The 15,662-nt window shown below is 35.4% G+C and overlaps 1 protein-coding gene across 2 annotated transcripts in view; it reads right to left on the bottom strand.

Annotated features, from left to right (window-relative positions):
- The window catches only part of NFIA (nuclear factor I A), a 312,833-nt gene that overhangs the window by 37,364 nt on the left and 259,807 nt on the right, over positions 1-15,662 (bottom strand). The gene's annotated exons all lie outside the window — the stretch shown is intronic.

Here is a 15,662-nt window from a genome sequence, read left to right on the forward strand (position 1 = left end):
GGGACCACCTTTGGTGGGAAGGTAACAGCATTTCATGCACCTCGGCATTTAGTCATGCCGGCCACATGACCATGAAGACATCTTCAGATAGCGCTGGCTCTTCAGCTTTGAAACGGAGATGAGCACTGCCCCCTAGAGTCGGGAACGACTAGCACATATGTGCGAGGGGAACCTTTACCTTTAGTTACCCCAAACATTTGGATTTTTATCTCTTGTAAGTGAGAAACAAATAAACATGTCCCTGGATTACTTTTAGGAATACTGCTTCAAGGAAAGTAAAGAGCATTCGTATGTTGAGAAATCTGTGATTGCAACATAGAAAGCAGCGAAGGAGCTGTTTTGAATGAGCTTAAATGGACTCCAGAGGATGGTAGAGGACAGGAAGGCCTGGAGGAATGTTGTCCATGGAGTCGCAATGGGTCGGACACGACTTCACAACTAACAACAACAAAGGCAAAAAAACAGGACAGCAAAGGTGTTTGCTGTCAATTATGAATATGGAAGGAAAACTTAAATACTCTTAAAGTCCCAGGGGTGCCATTGAATGGCTTAATACTGGGCCATATGTAATAAGAAAGGTGTCCTCGGGGTCGAGTCAGTTTCTCCTTCAGAAGTACTTCAATTCTGAGGTGACTCATGCCTGAGAATGAATAGCAACTGGAAAGTTAGATCCCTTCTGTAACCATCCCTTGTACTAAAAATCAGTTTGTCTCTTCCCATCTGATCCCATTGTGAGAGGATTGAAGGTGTCTGCAGAAAAGGAAAGGAAAACCAAACAGTAGCTTAAGGAGCCTGTAGCTCAGCCAATCTAAGACAAGTTGCTACAAGGCAACTGCTCATTTTTTCATTTGTTAGAAAGACAAGGACTTAACAAAAATCAACTTTGTGACAAGAACCTATTCTATTAGTCTTCTCATCGTTCCTATCACCCATCTCCTCCCACTTATGACTGCAACACACAGTTAAAAAGAGATAAATGCAAAGCAAAATCATAACACAATTCTAACTCCAGCCAAACAACTCGATTCTCAAATAAGTTAGCTAAATCTTTATAAAAAACAAAACAAAACAAAAACCTCCCCGCCTACCACCCTCTCTAAGTGTCAATAGCTGTTCCGTCCATGACAAGTCTACTTTTTGTCAGCATCAATAATGTTACGGCTTGAGTATTTTGGAAATGTAATTTATTAAAAATGAAAACGAATGCCATTACTCAGCTAAACAAATAATTCCCTCAACACTGTCAAACTATTCACTACGGCTGCATTACTATCACTATTAGTCTTCTCATCGTTCCTATCACCCATCTCCTCCCACTTATGACTGCATGACTATAAGTTTGTTGCTTGTATCCTTACAATTTATACTGATATTGTGTCCTAGTATGATTTGATTGCTTATTTGTACCCTAAGACTATCATTAAGTGTTGTCTTGACGATTGTATCTTGTCTTTTTATGTACACTGAGAGCATATGCACCAAAGACAAATTCCTTGTTTGTCCAATCACACTTGGCCAATAAAGAATTCTATTCTATTCTATTCTATTCTATTCTGTTCTGTTCTGTTCTGTTCTGTTCTGTTCTGTTCTGTTCTGTTCTATTCTAAAAACAATACCATAATAAAGGTGACTGAATCCTACACAATAAATTCTCATTTGTTGTACTCTTAAGCTGAGGTCTTTGAATTTTGCTGCTTTATTTCATTTTAGCACACCGTATCATATAAGCCTATTACATCCCTGACCTACGCACCTTTCGCTGGGCCCTCAAGATGCTATTATTTCATCAAGCTGGGCTGGCCTAAACACTAAATTTTAACGGGTTGTTTCTGTTTTTAACACGTGGCGGCCAGATTATGTAATATGTTTTTTAATATATTTTTTAACTTTTATATATTTATTGGTTTTATTTTTTGGCTGTGCACCGCCCTGAGTCCTTTGGGAGAAGGGCGGTATAAAAATTAATTAATTAATTAATTAAATAAATAAATAAATAAATAAATAAATTTATACAAAATAGATCCTATGACAGTGATGGCTAACCTTTTTGCCGTTGTGTGCCAAAAGCGGGGGGAGCATGCGTGCATGCCCACACCCATAATTCAATGCCCCCCACGCATGCGCATGATCCCCCTGTGCTCCCCCTGCTTTTGGCATGGGATGGCAAAAAGGTTACCGGTGGGCCCAGTAGGCCCATTTTTTGCCCTCCCCAGGTTCCAGAGGCTTTCTAGGAGCCTGGGAAGGGCAAAAACGGCCTTCCCCACCCTCCCGGAGGCCCTCTAGAGGCCGGAAATAGCTTGTTTCCCAATGTCCGGTGGGCCCAGAAGGCCCAAATATCAGCTGGCCGGTGCGTGCATACGTGTTGGAACTGAGCTAGGGCAACGCTTGCATGCCCACATATAGCTCTGTGTGCCACTTGTGGCACGGGTGTCATAGGTTCGCCATCACGGTTCTATGATTTAGTTCCATTTATTTCCAAAATATACAGTCATCCTCTCTTCAGCCAGCTTTATTAAACTTTTACGGCTATCTATGTCCAAGCACTGCATTTGTAAACAAGAGAGAACAATAAAAGTTGTGAAAAGTTATTGTGCATTCAAAAGAATGTACTGAATTAGGTTCAAAGTGTGCTGAATATTCAGGATATACTAACATATAGACAAACTAGTGGTGAACAGGAAAGTTTGAATGAATCAAATTAGGAGAAAAAAGTACATTATTTGTCTTTTGCTGATATTATAAGTTTAATGAAATTTCTATAAAGATTAAATTTCTTGTACTGAATTCTACACTATCTGGTATAAGTAATAGTGGGTGGGGCACTGATGAAAGTAGGAGAGGTTATACAGATGGGTATAAGTACAGTTATACAGATGGGTGGAGCCAAGGTTTTCTGTTTTTTTTTTTTAGATTCAAGCTCTTTCTAATGTATATTAAGCCTTTCATTATAATTATATGTTTGCATCTTTAAATTATTCTTGAGAAAATCTATCTGTATGGTCTCTATGAGTCAACACTGACATGACAACACATAATCAGTCATTATCAGTCATGGGAATGTCAGTTATATAATTGCAGTTATATAATTCAAAATTAGAAGACATAAGATTAATGCAAAATAGATCTGAGCATCGGATGTCAGAAATTCTACAATCTTGTCTTAAGGTAGCCCTTCTAATTCAATTTACATATTCTATTTTGAACAAATGACATCTGATCATCAAATCTATTTTGCATTAATCTGGTCTTCTAATTTTGAACTAAATAACTGCTTCATTCCCATGACTGATAATGACTGAATACATGCCGCCATGTCAGTGTTGACTCTTAGTGACCATACAGACAGATTTTCTCAATAATGATTTGTTCCCAACTTGTTCATTCAGGTCTTCCAACAATCTACCCATTGCCATTGTAACTGAATCCATTCACATAGCTGATGCTATGTTTTAAAGTAGGATAATTTGAGCCTGTTTGTTTGTACCAGGGTTAATCTGATGAACCATTTGTTTGTTTTCTTGGCTATTCACCATATTCTCAGGAGTTTTCTCCAACATCAGAGTTCAAAAATAGCAATATTCTTTCTATCCTATTTCTTCAAAGTCCACTTCATCCCTATAACTATATGCAAATAGTCTGCACCATAAATCAGCACTAGATTACCAGTTTAATACTTAAAGGGATGGTTAATTATAAGTCATATTCTGGGAACATCATTTCTAAGGCTGGGATACTTATTGTTCAGTTTCCTGTCTTGGAAGCTGGGGAAGGTAATAAAAATCTCAGGAAAAGGTAGAGAAATGCATACATCCCTCTTTCGCCACTCCCCGTCAGAGTTGCAGAGTTTCAAGAATTGAGGTATGTGGACATGTGTTTTAATGCTTTGACCTGAGCATCATACAGCAAAACTTGAAACTTTTATAAGGGAAGGTGATTATCAAAGAATAAAAATATATACTAGAATGAATCCAAAATGAATGTATACAAAATAATGTTCAAGTTGCTCTAGGGCAAGGCCTATTTAATTCTTACAAGACTGAACATAAAATAGAGTACTGTTTTCTTTTTCTTCTTTCCTATGTTCTTCTCATGTTATCTTCTGCATAACATAATTTCTTGAGTTAGCACAATCTGTCTATGTTTCTCTAGCAGATTTGATACCATATTTTATTTGGTAATAATTATAAAATAAAATTTGCCAAAATAAAAAAAAAAAGACAATTTAGATTTTTCAGAAATTTTGATCCAGTAACAACTACTCAGACTAAAATATGTAAATATTTCTGCTAATTAATAGTGATCTTTGCTTGTCCCCAGCAATAAAAGCTATCACAAGTTCAAACATTTATAAAACTTGTTCTAGATGTTTAGATGAATACCGTCTCAATCTGAATTGGAAAAAATGAGCCCTCCTGTGAGTAAGATTAATGTTTTAATGGTAATTTGCTGAGATCAGCATAACACATTTTGGGACCTTCCAGGTGTGTATCACAGAATTTCCAAGAAGCAATGGGCCAGTGATTATGTTAGGTAGGATATCTCACAATTTTGAACCCTATATCTTTAGAAGGCAGAAAGTTAGGAAAGGATGCTTATTTCTCAACTGACTGCCATTAAGCACTTTAGATATTTAAACCTCTCTTTTGCTGAGTTTGAAAATCACAATGCTGATGTGTCTACTGTAATATGTTATTGGATCACAGAAAGTAGGAATATTAAAGTTGATGTGCTAGAAGATAAAATCCCGAGCACTAGTACCCAAGGAATCACGTATCGTTAATTTTAATGAGAACTGAAAATGGTTCAGTTATTCTGCCCCAATGTATACTGGTTGTTTATAACTTCCTTCCTGAAATTTATTCACTGAAACCAACTGTGGCTCCACAATCATCAGGACTGGAAATCTCAATTCAACCAATCTAATTCTCTTTTCCTTGTTTGTCCAGCAAACCTTCACATAGATAAAGGGCAGTGCTTTACTAGTCTCTCAGCCTATGCCATTATTTCCTCCCTTCAGGCTATGAGCTTTATAATGATTTCAGCAGCATGCTGAATGCACATTGGATAAGATGCAGATAATGAAACCAAGTCAAGACAAATCTTTTTTCAGACAATCATATCTTAGTGAATAGTGTTTAAGTAAGACATTTGCTGCCATAATTTGGTGGCAAGTACTATTGCTCAATTTTAGTTGCAATACAAGTGATCACCTCAAGAGTTGCCACAATATCATGGAGCCAGCGAGTAGCCTACTCCTGGTACTTTAACTCCCCCCCCCACCACGGTATACAAATAACTACCTGTCCTCATACTTCTTCCATCTCTTCAACTGTGCTGCTTATTTAAATAGTTAGGAAAAAACTATGAAGTCTTTGTTAAGTCAGCTACGTTGGCTTTATAGAAGCATAATTTCTTAGTCTGCAAATTATTATTATTATTTTTTTTAAATCTAAAATAAATTTTTATTTGTTTAAAAGTACAAACAAAACAGAACTAGTGACAACAAAACATGCAGAACAAAACATGTAAACAAATATTTCAAATATACATTTTGTCAAATATATATTGTTAAATAAACAACAGTAATGTATGTTCTTATTTGTGTTTTGACTCTTCCTTGTTTGATCTTACTTATATATCTACCTTTATGATTCATTGTTAATTTATGTTAGTGATTTATGATCTTGTTTCTGTAACTCCAATTACAGAAGTCTGCAAATTTTTTAAATAATCAGAATGACAACTGATGTATATTGAAAAAGGATTTAGGGTTCAAAGGAAGTTTAAAACAATCTAGATCAGGGCTGTCAAATTCCCGGCCCATGGGCCGGATGCGTCACACACTGGCCATTCCTACGCCCGGTTTAGTGAAGGGAAAAAGTCCCAATACGCCACGTGACGCCGCTGTGACGTGAGTTTGACACCCCTGATCTGTATGTTCTCTATAATGCTAGAATAGGAATGGTCATGTTCTTATGGTCATCCTAGTGCAGCTGATGGCTAAAATAAACCTACGCACCTCAAAGTCTACTGAGAAAAGATATGACAAATAGATTCATCTACTTACAAAGAATACTAGTTTAAAGTAAGGTCTCTTTCGATTTGAGCTTGGCTCCTGGTAAGTTCATGCATTTTTAATGCAGTTATCCTGGCAACCTAAATACTTACTGGTGCCTTTTTCCAGGATGAATTTCAGTTTCCCAGTCACCTACAGTCTTGCTATTCCCAGGAGTGTCCCCATTCATGTGCTAGCCCTGGTTAGCTTCTAAATCTAGGCAAGATTAGGCATTGAGATCAGAACATTTTTTTAAGGAACCAAAACAATGCTCTATTAGCATTATTTTGTTAAAGAACCAATTACAATTAAGAAAGCTGGTGCTAAAAAGTACTTATAGAACATTGAAATTAATTCCTTTTGATATTTCTCTCTCATTTTTTGAGATGCTTCAGCCCACTGTGATCCGATACATCACTTCTATCATTATGACAATGCAAAAGCCAATTCGAATTGTGCAAGATATATCCCACTCTTTATTCTGCCAAAGCAATTGTTTTCAGAAATGATTGTATTAGAGTATTAATTGGCTAAGCCACCATGCTGGCTGAAGTCAAATGCTTTTATATCTAAGCAACAGCTGTGTTGATCAGAAACAAGAAAAGAGATTTTTAAATAAGGAATGCTGGCAAAAGGTTAAGGGTTTTTTTGAAAGAAATTTGAACTGCATCTGATACAATTGAAGAGGTAGGGAACAGAAGTCTGAATAAACAGCTTTAAAAATTTGGTGGCAATCCAGCGCTATTAAAATCAATGGGAAATATTCTACTTTTAGATCAACTTGAAACTACAGTCAACCAACAATAAAAATCTATGAACAAAAAGTTGTAAAAACTGTTTAGTTCTTTAATCTTACTCAAATGGAACTGTTTAAATAAAACATTCACATCTGTTTTAGCAATTCCAAAAAGCCATCCTTAGAATTTCCGTTCATTGAATGTAATTTCTCATACATTGAATTCAGAAGAGATAATGTAAATAAAAGATTTAGAATTTATCTCATAGGAAGGCTGCTTTTCCTTCCTGTGTATGTTTTCATATACACACGTGCACATACAAATGTGTCACATACAGGCATTTAAGGGAAGGGGAAAGGAAATACTAGGATTGATTTCAGCTGAATATGACCCTAAGTTGACAAGCTGAGAAAACTGGACACTGCACAAAATGTTTGTTTTGGTTTTTATATTCTTGTTTTCCTTTGAGAAGCCTATAATGGTGGGAAAGCTGCAAGGAAAGTAAAGAAGATGACTAGCTGCAAAGTAGATGAAGTTGATTACACTGGCAATGAATTGGAAGACATGAAGAATTGGATTGGGAAGAGATCATACAGAATATAACTGAAGATGTCCAAATCCAGTCCACTTTAATTCTCGAATGCCTGAGGACTCAATGTGTAGCAGATCATTTAATCTTTCACTGTGTTGGTTGTTCCATATTCATGTTACTTACATTCCACTTTTCCACTATGATCTATCTTTGCAAAGTTTCTTGTTCTGAAAAGTAACATCAGAAAGTAGATATCCCAAAGGCCATCTAACCACACCATAAACACGTGCCCTGAAAGATCCTCAACTCTTCCTCAATAGCATGTTAACCACTATCCAATCTAAGGAGCTCATCATCCACTCTATATTGCCAATCATTTTATATTTTCTATTCATATAGTTTTCCAGGATTGTTTACCATTATCTTCTCCTTCACAGTATGAAAGGATGTCTTTGCTGTTGTTACTAAAGTGACAATTCTGCCTCGAGCATCTTCCTATGTCAGTTCTGCTCAATACAGGTAGAGTAGCTAGGATGACCTTTCCACCTTGGATGACTCTTTAGGGAGTGTATACTCTTGGCATACAGTCATAATGTTCTTCACTCATCCTTTTCAAGAACAGTTCCATTGCAATGAAGCAGCACAGGAGGACTTGTAGGATTATAAATAGATTAAACTAATAATTAATTACACATATTTCCTGAAATTCAAGATCAAACTCCTTTTGGGTAAATATGGTGTCTGTATAAGAGGGGAAGGTGTGAAGGAATGATGCAATAACTATACAGAATAAAATGTACAATATTGGGGTGGCTAATTGAAAGACCACCAGGAAATTAGATATTACACTATAGAAGAAAATTACATGATAGAATAAAGAAAGGATATAAATGGAAAAAAGAAGTATGAATCAGGATTAAAGTGTTAAATTAGGAACACAGAGACTCAAGTTTAACTTCCTTATCAGTCAGATAAACTCCCTGGATAATGTGAATCTAGTTACCACTACCCAAGCGTCCTTTACAGAATTGTTGAGTGACTAAAATGATAAAGGAAAGAAATCATAGACCCTAGATAGTGCCAAAAATGTTCTAATACTCAGACAAAATCAGTGGATACTTGAGCAAGACGACAAGTCATTTTTTAGAATTGTTACAATAGATTAAATGATTTGACTTGTAAGTACACTTTTTTGCTTAGGCCTGGCATTCATATTTTACAAAGGAATTAAGAATTTCCTTTTGACTTCTGAGCCATATTGCGTACATAATTTGATAAAAAGTAAGGTTACTCCCATAATTAAATGCAGATGGTAACATCTGAAGTACAAATAGAAATCCTGGCAGGGGAGTGGGGTTGAGGCAAATCTGCTTTGATACTAAAAATGGCATCTTAATGGAATTGATGAATCTGAATGATATATTGCTGCTACATTATTAGAGGTCTACTTCCCAATTCAAATATCAGTGTTTCTCTTCCTTCCCATTCTGGAGATGGTAAGATGACACTACATAAACACTGTTAAAGCTATAGATGCCATGGTACAGTAATTAATTTAATGTGATTTATGGTTCTGTCAATATGAGAAGTTGGAAATCCTGAGCCTCGGAGCCTCGGGTAGAGCTCTGAAGAGGATAGAGAAATTTATGTAAAAAGAAATTGAGTACAAAGCACTAGAGTTTATTACCCTGTTTGATGTTGATGGGTATATCAAACAAAAGATATGAAAGTAAATATGCCATCATGGAACAAGCTAAATACTGTAGTCAGGGAGGGATAATTTTTATTATTTCAGAAATACATAAAATCTTATGAATATTATCAAATGCCTCTCCTGCTCTGATTCAGCCATTTGTTTTTAAATAAGAAGTTTACAAATGAAGGGAAAAACTAACACAAACTAAAAAGAATATAACAAAATGACCACTGCAGAAAAAAGAAAAAATATATGTAATGAGATATAGAGAAATATTACTCCCTTCAAACAAATAGAAATAACTTCAGTAACTTAACACTTCTCTGATATTTCAGTAAAAGATATCTTCTTCATATATCAGGTCTCTTTATCAATATGCAAAGAAAAAAAAAAAGCTTTATTCAGTCCTAGTAAGCAAATGTCCATTAAGAGCTACCAGGAATAATAACACATATATTTCAATCATAATCAAATAAATCAGTTTTATATACTTTTCTTTCTGTTATCTATAAGCAAATCTTTAAAGTTTTGCCCTTCAGTCCTAGTAAAAAAAAAGTCATTTAAGAGCTACCAGAAACACATATTTATTTCCTTTCAATTTATTTTTAAAAACTTGATTTTGATACTTTTAAATATTGTCCCACAACTTGATTACTTATCATTTTCTCTTTGTCTCCTCTCAGAAATTCTTCACTAGTTCAACAGGATTCATTTGTAAATCTAAGAAAGCTATCCAAGTCTTTCTTCTGATTTATTATTTGTATGTCTCCTTTGATTATTAAGACATCAGCAAGTTTCATTTATAAATCACTTTTGTGGCTTAACTTTTTCCCATATCATTCTTGTAACATGACATTTTTAAATCTACTTTCAAATTGCCCTCAATCTCTCTTTTGTACAATAAAATCTGTTCCTTTTCTGTCATCTAGTTTAAATCTATTTTTATAGTAGCAGACAATCTTAAGAATAATTTCTCAATGCATTGGTCTCAAATATCCTTCCAAAGTCAAATAACACAGTTCAATTGTATTAATATCTTCTTTAATTGTAATCTTTAGTTCTCTCTGGTTCCCTCTAGTCAACTTTCAAAATCCTTTTTACCATATTTTTTTTTCCTAATCAAAACATTTTCCCACAGGAGGATTTCTTAGTTAGTTTCAAAATCTTGAATTGAACGTTTGAAACAACCCACAGCTAATATTATGTCAAGTTCGTTTAGCCTCTTCATCTATTTATAACTTTCCAAAATCAACATCCTGGTCACTCTTTTACTGTTTACACACACAAAAAAGCTGTTTGTAAAGTCCTTAAACATGCATACAACTTCTTTCATCATGGATAGAAGGAAACTCACTACTGTATTGTAATAAAACTTTCCATTCTGCAGGAAGGTTAACACCCCAAAAGCCATTAACAAGCAATTTCCTAAGATGGTTAAGAAAGGAAGTATGCAAACTTAAATAAGATGACTTCCCCCTGGTTTCCATAGTTCTAAAATCCACTGGAAACTGCGGTTTTATAGACTCCTTGCAGGGAACCTGTGCATGGAGTACTTGTGGGTGATCCTGGCCCCCTCCTTGCTCTAGAAAGAAATTCTGAAGAGCTGATCCATTCACCCACTCCTCTTCCTACCTCAGCCATTGGCTACCTTTTCTGCAGAGCGATCTTTAACCCACCACTGCTTCCCCAGAGGCCAATCCTGATTCAGCCTTATTTTTATAATACGCTGAATCAAACTTTAAATCTAGGTTCCCTTTGTTAATCACCCTCATTCCTCTCTTTGACACTTTTCCCTCTGGGCATTTTTTGTCTCTTAAAGGGATTAAATGGCCACATCATCTTGTTGCTCTATCATGTCTTCAGTGGAGTAGCATATTAACATAATTTCTCATAGGAGAGGCTACTCTAGAAATTGTTAGCAGAATAATAAATTAACTCAGCATGGTGCCTCACACACATCTATCCTTATGCAAATTATTAGCATAATAGAGCTTTTAGTTATGCATTTATCTAGAATTATTGAATGGTTGCACATAATGAATCTGAACACTGAGAATCCTTTACGAGATAATCTCAGTGGGTGGGCTTCATAGTTAATTTAGACTAGTAGTCTTTTAAACTGTTCACTTACATATAGATTAACTAAATAAGCTACTTCTTTAAATATTTCCTATGTCATAGGGCAACTCCTTAAAATCCAATAAAGGTAGTACTTTAATTATACGCTTCTTGACTTTTGTTTAGTTCCAGTTTTAATTATCTGCAAGCTTCTTGCTAACATGAGTGGCATTCAGGAGCAAGAATGTGCTACTTTAAATAGAAACCCTAAATAGCTAGTCAGGTTAGTTTAATGAGTGAACTGTCCAACAGCTTTCAGAGTATCAACATGTCTTTCATTGTTAATGCCTAATATCCAGTGGAAAATGAAGCATCTAACTATTTATTTATTAATTTTATTCCACCTGTATTAATTCAAAGGTAACTCAAGCTGGCAAATAATATATAATATTCCTTCTTCTTCCTGTTTTCCCCATCACAATAACTCTGTAAGGTGGGTTGGGCTGAGAGAAAGTGAATGGCCAAAGTTATCTAGCTGGTTTTCATGTCTAAGGCAGGAGTAGAACTCACAATCTCCTGGTTTCTAAGCCAGCACCTTAACCACTACACCAAACTTTTATTTGAATATTGACAAACATAAAAAACAAAGACCCTTTTCATTCCGTTCACTCTAATTGAAAGCTGGAAAATCTAGAGTAAGTTTACACAAGTCTTTATTTGAAAACATAACTGAATATTTGCACCATGTATCATCTACTATGAGTAAGTCATTTCTAAACTACATAAGCCCATCTGACACTTGTAACTAACCAAATGTAGTCTTTCACCGAAGATACCTTGTGGTGCCTTGAAAACTGAGAGCAGCAGGAGGTTAGATGTCTCCACGAAGCTCTTTGTAGAACAAATGTTGGCTGCACCCTTTGTCTTCTTACTTTCTTTAAGAGCCACAGCTTTCTAACAGTTTAATTCACACCTCTTGGTGCAGCAAAATCCTTTTATAAATGCATCTTTATCTATCTGATGTTTTCCAAAGGAGATAGTTTTAGAAATGAAGAATAGGTTAAAAATATTAGAGCCCTTCCTCAAAGTTTAGGTTCATGCAAAGTTCCTGTTAAATTAAACCCCACTCTAATTTACAAAATTATTGGACTTATGCAAGTTGAAATTTTTATTACCTGATTATATATTATAATTACCTACTATTAATTATTGTTATGCATCAGTATATAAAATATTTTATGAAAGAAAGAGATCCCTGCCCCAGAGGGATTGCAAGCAGAGTATCAACACCTTGGTAGGAAATACAGGTAGTTCTCGACTTACAACAGTTCCTTTAATGACCGTTCAAAGTTATAGTAGCATTGAAAAAAGTAACTTATGATCATTTTTCACACTTATGACTGTTGTAGCATCCCCATGTTCATATAATTTACATTTAGATACTTGACAACTGACTCACATTTGTGATGGTTGCAGTGTCTTGGAGTCATGTGATCCCTTTTGCGACCTTCTGACAAGCAAAATCAATGGGGAAACCAGGTTCACTTAACAACTATGTTACTAACCCAGAGGTCTTCAAACTTGGCAGCTTTAAGACTTGTGGACTTCAACTCCCAGAATTCTCCAGCCAGCAATTTTCCCAGAATTCTGGGAGTTGAAGTCCACAAGTCTTAAAGCTGCCAAGTTTGAAGACCTCCTAACAGCTGCAGGAATGCACTTAACAAAATGTGGCAAAAAAAGTTGTAAAATGGAGCAAAACTCACTTAACAAATATTTCACTTAACAATATTAATTTGGGGCTCAATTGTGGTCATAGGTTGAGGACTACCTGTAAAAGTACTAAAGGAAAAGAGAAGATATAGACAAGAATAATAAGGATAGAAAAGAATATGAGTGAGTTGAATTCCAAATGTTTTGTTTCACTCTCTTAAAAAAGGATATTGATAAGAATGAATAAGACTAGAGATGGCCAACAAAAATGGTCCAAGAGGGATAAACATATCAGGAGAGATTGAGGAACTGAATATGTACAGCCTGGAGGACAGAAGAGAAAGGGGTGACATGGTTGCAATTTTTAACTATATTAAGGGTGTGAATAAGGTTCTAGAAGGCAGCATTTTAAATATTAAGCGAAAATCAAGAACACGGGGGCATAACCTCAAACTGACAGGAGGGAAGTTCAAAAGTAATGTTAGAAAGAGGTAGTAGAAGCTTGGAACCAACTTCTAGCAGAGATAAAGGGTCAATCATCAGTAACTAAGTTTAAACATGCTTAGGATAACATATTTAATGTTATATGATAACACATGTCCAACATCTGACAAAAATTAAATAAATAAAAATAAAATTAAAATGAATAAAAAATTAAAATTAAAAAATACATGAATTTAAAAGAAAAAAAAAAACCTCAGAGGGCAGACTCGATGGATCTGCCAAGTATCTAGTGACCTGGGACTGTTCAGGATGAAAGGGTTCATCTGAAGTTTATAGGCTTCTTTACCAGGCTTTCTTTATCAGTGGAAGTTTGTCTATTCAACAATGAATGCAATGGTGGCAATCACAGAAAAATGGACATTTTATAAAAGTGAATGAATACCATTCAGAACCGTACATGAATATACAAATGAACACATGACTAGGCAAATGCATCCCTGTAATATGTCATGGACACAAAGAACATAGTACAGCATAAACTTAAAAGACAAAAACTGCAAATGTAGTTCTTGCAAAGCAACCTCTTTACTTATTAATTCTCCCTTTTTGGCTCCCATAGTTTTTCCCTTTCATTCCTAGATTCTTTTGTCTTTTTATTGATACAATATATATTCAGTACCTTTTTATTTCTTAAGGAGATTTATGGGTCAAATGAATACGGTGCCAGAGGCATTACTAGAAATACAGTTGATGCTGGAGTTGCTATTTTCTTCGCAGCACATTCTATTCCCATTTTTTGATTACAAGGATTTTTTAAAAAATGAAATTAAGAAGTCATATGGAGCAGGATGAGCAGCACACGATAGGTGCCAAGGAAAGTAACTATGGCAGGCATCACATGGGGAATCTCAATGCTACAATTTTCAGGAGAATATCTAAAATATAGCATCTACTAAGTAATATAGAATTTGTAATTTCAATATTTTTCTTTATGGTAAATACAGTATATGTTCTCGATGTTGCAACAAAGATTCTACAGATTTTGGATTGCATTCAACTTTCATCCATACTTGCTTTATTTCCCAGATGATCCAATTATTCAAGATCCATGACTTCTTAATTTTATTGCCACATTGATCTAGTGGTTAAAGCACCAGGCCAGAAAGCAGGAGACTGTGAGTTCAAGTCTCACCTTACTCACAGAAAGCTAGCTGAATGACCTTGGGCGAGTCACACTCTCTCTCGGCCCAACCCACCTCACAGGGTTGTTGTGGAGAAAAAAAAGGAGGTATGTTGGATATGTTCACCACCTTGAGTTTTTTGTAAAAATAATAAAAGTGGGATATAAATAATCAACTAAATAAAATGCCTTGCATTCAAAATTGCATAACTGAATGTGACTCCAAATGTGCAGCATAAAAATATTACATAAAAATTTATTATGAAAGAGTATTCCTGAAGAAACTTGCTATCCATCTATCCACCCACTAGGAGACTTCCTCTTTGCCTGCAAGTGATGCTTTTCTGTTTTTCTTTCAGCTGTATCCTAGTTGATCAGAAGTTATACAATCTGGGCAGTGGTGGGATTCAAGTAATTTAACAACCAGTTCTGTGCCCTAATGATTTCTTCCAACAACCAGTTTGCCAAACTGCTCAGAAAGTTAACAACCGGTTCTCCCGAAGTGGTGCGAACTGGCTGAATCCCACCACTGAATCTGGGTGTATATAGTCAGCCTGCACATGTCACAGACACCTTTGCATAAATTTGCTTTGCACAGAAAGTAGCTGTTTAGCCTACAACAGACTGTGTTTTGTCCATTCCTTCCGTATCATCCATATAGCTACCTTTTCTCTGTCTTTGGTTCTTATCTACTCGTGTTGAATAGTAATCATTGGGCTCTTCATAATTTAAATCAACTGTCACTCCAAATCTAATTTATGGGCAGAATATGAATGCTGGGGTGGAATTAATGATGGTTGAAACTTTAACTTGAATTTAAGGAATTCAACTTACCTGACAACATATTAAGACAGCAGCTATTGTTAGTAGTCTAAATATGTACTACAGTAGTGAGTATTGCCCCCTTCCCACAATGACTCTAATGGATCCACCTAACGTTTGATTAGAAGAGTCAAAGATGGAAAAACATAAATCCTATCTTGTTAAAATTTCTGGTCAAGGTTTCACCTTATTCTTGTTTAACAATGACCTATGTCTAGATTTGCTGAATAAGAGAAGCAATGCAGACTAAATTCAGCCTTTCTTAATTGAATTGGGGGCCAAGAAATGCAGTTTAGGCAATAAAGGCTTGAGGTGAGTTTGCTCGATGCAGCTGCCTTTTGAAGTAAAAAGTGCTTTTTCACATAGGTGCTCTACGGAAAAGTATAACAAGATTTTCCATTGGATGCTTTTTTTAAAATTAAGATTTT

Source organism: Pituophis catenifer, unplaced genomic scaffold, assembly GCF_029215685.1.
Source record: "Pituophis catenifer annectens isolate HBS135680 unplaced genomic scaffold, rPitCat1.0.hap2 SCAF_3, whole genome shotgun sequence".
Classification (NCBI taxonomy): domain Eukaryota; kingdom Metazoa; phylum Chordata; class Lepidosauria; order Squamata; family Colubridae; genus Pituophis; species Pituophis catenifer.